The 7,345-nt window shown below is 41.6% G+C and overlaps 1 non-coding gene across 1 annotated transcript; it reads left to right on the forward strand.

The window, feature by feature from the left end:
* Positions 1–2,589: 2,589 nt before the first annotated feature.
* On the forward strand, positions 2,590–2,794 carry LOC136377724 (small nucleolar RNA U3). The gene has a single exon (XR_010746381.1). It is a non-coding gene; the product is annotated as a small nucleolar RNA U3 (small nucleolar RNA).
* The last annotated feature ends 4,551 nt before the right edge of the window (positions 2,795–7,345 follow it).

Genomic DNA, 7,345 nt, shown 5'->3' on the forward strand with positions numbered 1-7,345 from the left:
TTTGTAAGGACACCATGCAGGACTCACCTGAGCTTCTCAGGTTTATCTATAGCCCTGTTTTTGGTGGTTGTTTTTTTAGTGTCTGTTGGGCAAATGAGTTTATAAAATGTGTTTTTTGAGTTTGCTCACTTTTATTGTTAAAAATGGCACTGTGAAGTTGCAAATTACTTTCCTGCTTGGGAAGGGCCACTGACTTGCTAATATCTGCTGGAGAAGAAGTGAAAGAGGAAGAGTGCTGAGAAAGAAGCCAAGATGGCAGGAAAAGAAAGATAAGGCCAGTTTTGTGCAGAGAGGAGACAGTGTGCAGATGGGGAACTAGAGGTGAGAAGCTTTTGCAAGCTCCGCTGAGACTGGTGGGGCCCTTGATTCTAGGAAAAATCGGAGAAGATTCTCCTGGTTGTGGAACCGGGAAAAGTGTTGGTAGCTTTGGGAGCCCTGTGTTTGCTCGTCGGCCAGTGCAAGGTTTGAATAAAGGAATGGTCCACTATTTTTTGGCTCCACTATTTCTTAACCATCTGTCCGAATTCAATGAGAACCTTCATGATCATGGCCATGACAGCCACAACTATTGGCCACACAGTGTCCACACATTAGACTGCTTGAATTGGACAAAATAATCTTTGGACTGGGCCAAAGCAACACAACCTTACAAATAACTGTTTGTAAAACTAACAGGAAAGCAGACATCCTGACCACATGGGCGGGTGATTGTGGAATCATTCTGAAGGTGGAATCAGTAAGCAGCCATGTGTAGCTGAAGAGTAACACAGCTTTTCAACACCACTGGGAATTCTTCTCTTGTGTCGTTATTTCCCTTCCTAGTCTCATAAAAACCCCTTCCCTTCACCTTATAATGGAGACACAATTTAGGTTCCTGCATGAATCTTTGCCCACAGATTACAATTCTGGGATCTCAAATAAATACTTGTTGTCTCTCACTTAGGCTTTTTTTTTTTTTTTCCCAGAGACAGAGAGAGAGTCAGAGAGAGGGAGAGAGGGATAGACAGGGACAGACAGACAGGAACAAAGAAAGATGAGAAGCATCAATCATTAGTTTTTCATTGCGCGTTGCAACACCTTAGTTGTTCACTGATTGCTTTCTCATATGTGCCTTGACCGTGGGCCTTCAGCAGACCGAGTAACCCCTTGCTCGAGCCAGCGACCTTGGGTCCAAGCTGGTGAGCTTTTGCTCAAACCAGATGAGCCCATGCTCAAGCTGGCAACCTTGGGGTCTCGAACCTGGGTCCTTCGTATCCCAGTCTGACGCTCTATCCACTGTGCCACTGCCTGGTCAGGCTGGCTTTTTATTTTTAGGTTAATATTGATCCACCTACACCCTGAGGTATAGCTAATTAACTTTATATCCCTCTAAATAATTTTTTAATTTTAATTTTTGTTAATTTTTCTGAAGTGAGAAGTGGAGAGGTAAAGAGACAGACTCGCGCATGCGCTCAACTGGGATCCACCCGGCATGCCCACTAGGGGGCCATGCTCTGCCCATCTGGGGTGTTGCTCTGTTGCAACCGGAGCCATTCTAGCACCTGAGGTGGAGGCCGTGGAGCCATCCTCAGCGCCTGGGCCAGCCTTGGCTGTGGGAAGGAAAGAAAGAGACAGAGAGGAAGAAGAGGGGGACTGGTGAAGAAGCAGATGGGCGCCTCTCCTATGTGCCCTGGTGGGGAATTGAGCCCAAGACTGCCACACGCCGGGCCAACACTCTACCACTGAGCCAGCCAGCCAGGGCTAAATAATTCTTTACATCAGCACTTCTGAATTGTCTTCATTTTTTGCTTGTAAGTTTCTTTGTTCTTTGTGGAGAATGAATCTCCTTCCTGTGAGCAGACAGATTCTGAGGGCAAAAGACACTTCCATTTTGACCTACGCTCCTTTGACTGTTCCCTTCTCCCTCTCCTCCCCTCTCTCCACCATCCCCTGCCATTGGAAGCCCAGTGCAGGAAAAATAGGATTCAAGGTTTCAAATACTCAATAGGTAACTGGACAACCCCCACTGAGGGAGCTGATCTAAGGAAATACTGAACTGAATGCAAATTTAAAAGCCAACCCATCAACCCAGTATTATAACCAATGTATAATACAGTTAAACAAAGGTGTTTAAAGCATGCTGGCTTTCGGTATGGCATAGTCATATTTTGAGAACCCTGAAAAACAGTTGAGACACAGGAGCAGCTTTCTAAGGGAAGGGATGCTCAGGGCTGTTCTCAGGTAGAGGCACTGAGCGACCCCCTGAAAGCTCAATGTGACCCAGCACCTGGCCTTTGATTGCTCTCTATAAATTTCTGAACACCATATTTACATAGCTCTTTCAATTTTAAAGGGGTTCCAACATCCTTGGTTTAATCTGATACTCTTGAATACCTGGCCAGGCCAAGGACAGCTTTTAGTGTCCTCACTTTGGTGGAAGAAACCCAATCTCCCAAGTCCACAGAAATCAAGAGGAGCCAGGACCAGAGCCCACAGGTGATATTCACTGAATTGAGTAAATGCAGAAAGAGTGTTTTAAGATAAACAGAATCTCTTCTCTTATGAAACTCAAAATCTAATTGGGGAGAAATGCCCCAAATTGGCAGTACGAAGACTATGCTCTTTCAGGGATCATTTCTATAAGTTGTTACTAAAGAGGATTCTCCAAATGTGTAGGGCACCCAAAACCAGGAGGAGGCAGCATTCTTCCCTGAGCATGAAGCCGGCTCTTGGTGCTGCTTTTGCAACTGCTATTGGCCACTGATGATTGTTCTTCCTTTTCTTTGGGAGAAGGAAAGGATGCAGTCTGAGTGGTTAAAAAAATTTTAAGGCAAGACTGGACACTAGACAAAAACGCACTGTGCAAGGAGGCATCAGTGCTATGATTTCAAGTGTACTTAAATAACTTCCAGTTCTTGACTGAACTGAAATTCCCCTGTGTCCTCGACCTGCCAGTCACCTTCATCCCAAGTTTCTGCTTCATTCCCTGGGTTTCACTCAGATCCCTTACAACACCTATGTGGTCTCCAGCTTCACTCCTTAGCTACGGGGAAGTCTGGCCTGGTCACATCCTCTCAGTCCTGCACGTGAAGAGTAATTCCGGTCCTTTTCTTTTAAAGCCACAAGGGACATGAAGACAGCTGTGGGAGATAGGCCGTCAGTACTCCAGAGAAGCCCACCTGCACACTCTGGAACTGCTGAGAAGAGCAGGTTTTATAAAACGGTCTGAAGACTAAAGACTTACACACAAAGAAAAGGACAGAGGAGAAAGGCATTTCAGGAAAGCATACTGACAGGCCAGGGGAGGCTGAGTGAGAAGACAAGGAGAAAGTCAGAACACGCCCATGGTCAGGCCTGTCTCTACCTGACAGAACACAGTGTGTGAGGGTTATGTATATACTACCAGGAACAGCATTTCCAAAACCTAGGATAGCACTGGCCCACACCTACTGCCCTCCAAAGAGCACAAATCCCCCCAACCACCGTCCAAATACCTCCTCTTTCATATGGGATTCTGTACCTTTTATGGAGGGATTGTGGTCGTTTCCTATTCACTCTTTATATCACATTGGCAAAAACAGATGCACAGTGGAAGCAACTCAAATGTCCATCTAAATGAAAAAAAAAAAATTGGTACATCCGTAGAATGGAATTGCTATTCAGCCACAAAAAGGAATGAAGTGCTGATACATGCTATAACATGGATGAACTCTGAAAACTAGGCTAAGTGAAGGAAGACAGAAGTATATGTATGATTCATTTCCAACAAAGTGTCTAGAATAGGCCAAGTGGTAAAAAGTCAATCAGTGGTTGGCCAGGGAATAGGGGAGGAATGGGGAGTAACAGCTAACGGGTAGGGAGTTTCTTTCTGGAATGAGGAGGTGTTCTGGAGTTTGTGATGATGGTTGTACCACTCTGAATATACTAAAACCCCACAGATTTATACACTTTTTAAAGGTGAAAAAAAGAGAAACGAAACAGTTTTAAATTTAATGAAAATGTGGGGAAAAGAATTATTTCCCTAGAAATATTAGACATAAGAAACAAAGATATAAAAATGTATGAAAGATAATTCAAATGAATCCCAACATATTGGTATTCCGAAAGAGAATATAACTTTTTAAAGTGCTACATTGAAACTTTCTGAATTAATCATAAAAATAGAAACTGACATTTATTAAACACTTACTAAATATTCTGGGTATAGTTTTAAACACTTGACATGTATGATTTCATTTATGCTCACAACTATTGAATACGGTTAGATCTATTACCATCCTTATTGTATTCATGACAAAACTAAGGCATAAAGAGGTTTAGTAAATTGCCAAAGGAATAAAATAAAACTTGAACCTGCATATTTAATGGGTATAACGTATCCAGGAAAAGGTAATTTTACTAAATCATTCTGGTAAAGTTTATGGAACTTCATAGACAGCCACAATGGAAAATTCAAGTTTCTCCCAAAGGGAAACATTAACTTGGCTTCAGCTTTCTGCTCAGCATCAAAGAGTATCAGAAGGTTGAGCAAAGCCAACAAATCCTAAGGAAGTATGACTCAAGACTTTTATGGCTGGCCCTGTTGTCCTTCAAGTAGAAGGCTGAAACTATGAGGTTTGCTGCCTGAGAGAAAATTCTTGAAATCAGTACATCTTGGGAAGAAGCTGGTTGGCCAGGCACGGTCTTATGCCCCTCAATTCCCATGACCCGAGCAAGAGATATCATGACCAGCCAGCTTGGGAAGAGCACAGGGTCATTAAACAACCGGGAGATGAACTTCACAGGGTGTATTGACTGACAAGATGTGGGAACTCTGGGTAAGACTTCTGGGTTTCTGACACAATCAATTGGTTTCATGATGGAGCCACTCACTGAGAAGCAGAATATTAGGAGAAGAGCTGAGAGGCATACTGTTGGGTTGAAGTTTGGACACTGTAGTCAGAGATATCCTGGAGAGGACCAAGTTGAGAAGTCAAGCAGGCAAGTGGGTATATAGGCCTTGAGGGCAGAGGAGGAGGGGCTTGGGGGACTTATTTGAGTGTCCCTAGCACAGAAGTAATAATGGAAACCGTATGACTTCTGTGGGATCACCTAGAAAGAAAGTTGAGTAGAGAAGAGAAAGGCATGAGGGAAAGCTAGTTAGGAAGGCTGAGGAGTGGTCAGAGACGGAGGACATCCAGGAGAATGGTGGCATGAGAGTCCAGGACCAGGAGTGTTGGAAAGAGAAGTGCACCATCAACTGCGTCACAAGCTGCTTAGAGGTACAATAAGATAAAAGGAGAAATGAGTGAGGCTATTTCCTTAAGTCAGAATTTTAAAATATGTTCCAGGATAAAAAAGCATATGACAAATGGTAAACATACAAACTGCCTCTTGTACCTATCAGATTTTGGACTAAAAGCAGTACAAAGAATACTTGCCAAAGTAAGGAAAAGCCCAGTAAATCATAAAACAGTTCTAGTTTTTTTCTTTTTTTAATTCAAAATTATCATCCTCTGAAAAATATACCTAAAAAGATATATATATCTAAAAGATAGATTTGTGAAAATGGCCAAGAAAATATCGAAAAACAAGGCAGCATGAGAAGAGTCTTCCTGCCAGGTGACAGAAGAGATAACGATCTAACCAGGCTGGAAGCCTGCGCATTAGTTTGCTGGGGACTGGATTCGCTCCTTGGTCTCTGGCTACCTTCTTTCTAGTTGGAGAGCTTAGAAATCTAAGTCCCTTGCAATTAGGTTTGGCCCTTAAGTGAGATCTGGAAGGCAGAAGAAAGGTGGAGGCCATTTCCCCGCTGCTTCTGGTAGAAATATGAGGCTCCATGGGGAGGAGGGAACTACCTGGTGCAAACAGCCCTTAGGTCCCCCCAATCCAAATGACAGGCCAGGAGACTGCCTGCTGGTCCTCTTGGTGGAGTCTCTGGTACAAAAATCTCTATTTATTGATATTTTAAGTTTATTTGAAAGCAGAGCATGTGCAGAAGACTTCTTTCTGGCTCAGGGGCTTAGGCTCCTGCAATGTCAACAGAGCACACAGACATAATTAAAAGGTAAGTAACAAACTGAGAAAACATCAGCAACAAACAAAGAGTTCTTGCAAATGAGTGAGACAAACACCAGTCTAAATGGGAAAGAGATGAGCAGGCAATTCACATAAGGGATGCCTAAGAACAACTTTGACTTTACTAGTTATTAATGAAATAAAACTTGAAACAGCAATGCACAACCACTATTCTGAGATTAACAAAGATGACAAATGATTAAGATGGTCTGGCAGGGTGTAGATAAAAGGAACCTTCTGCCAGCTGATGTCAAGCAGTTCCACATTTCTGTAGGTCTGATGACAGCATGATTCATAAGCCTCTACAATGAGTGCACCAGTTCCAGAATTTTATTCTGAAGAAAGAACTAGAGATGTGCACAGGGATTTAGCTATAAGATTCTCATGTTCTGCAAAAGTGAAAAGTTGGAAACAACATAAATATACAACAGGGATGATGATTTTGGTTCATTTGCATAATGGGATATAATGCAGTCATTAAAAATGCCATAGGAAAAAAATTTCAAAAAAGTATATTTTGTGATATGGAAAAATGTTTGCCATATATTAAGCAATAAAAGCTATTTTTTAAAATAATTTTTTAAAAGACTATTCATTTTAGAGAGAGGAGAGAGAGGGAAAGGGGGAGAGAGGAGAAAGTGAGAGAAAGAGAAAAGGGGGAGGATCAGGAAGGATCAATACTTTATCTACTACACTACCACCGGTCAGGCCCAATAAAGCTAGTTATAACATGATCCCCAAAATGCATCTATATGAACAGAATAAATCTAGAAGGCTTGATTATTTCTGGCTGCTGCATTTCCATATGGTTTTTATTTTTTCATTTCTCTTATTTATAGTTTAATATTTTCCTGTGATGAGTGTCCATTTCTTTTATAATAAGTTTTAAAAACTGGCAATTAAATGAAGGTGAAAGAAAGGATATTAATAAATTCTGAATTCACTGGAATTAAACTGTATCTGACCACTAATAAAGAAGCAAATTATTAAGTGGTAGCATTTACCTTGCATTAACTAGATTTAGTTTTTGCCATCAGAGGGAATGAGGCCTAAAACAGAAAGTGACTTGAGTTATAGAAAATAAAGTTATAATTCAGGCATACTTGTATTTGAGCTGTGAAATTTACACCTGTTGCATATGTATGTGTGTGTGTATAGAGAATATTTGAAAGGATACCCACTAACTTTTAAAATGGTTCCCTTCAGAAGGGTGGGATTAGAGGAGGAGGGAAGATATGTTTCTTTACACAACTCTGTATTGTTAGACTTATTATAACAAGCATGCAATAATCTAAGTACATTTAAAAAG

The sequence above is a fragment of the Saccopteryx leptura genome, chromosome 6, assembly GCF_036850995.1.
Source record: "Saccopteryx leptura isolate mSacLep1 chromosome 6, mSacLep1_pri_phased_curated, whole genome shotgun sequence".
In the NCBI taxonomy this organism is placed as follows: Eukaryota; Metazoa; Chordata; class Mammalia; order Chiroptera; family Emballonuridae; genus Saccopteryx; species Saccopteryx leptura.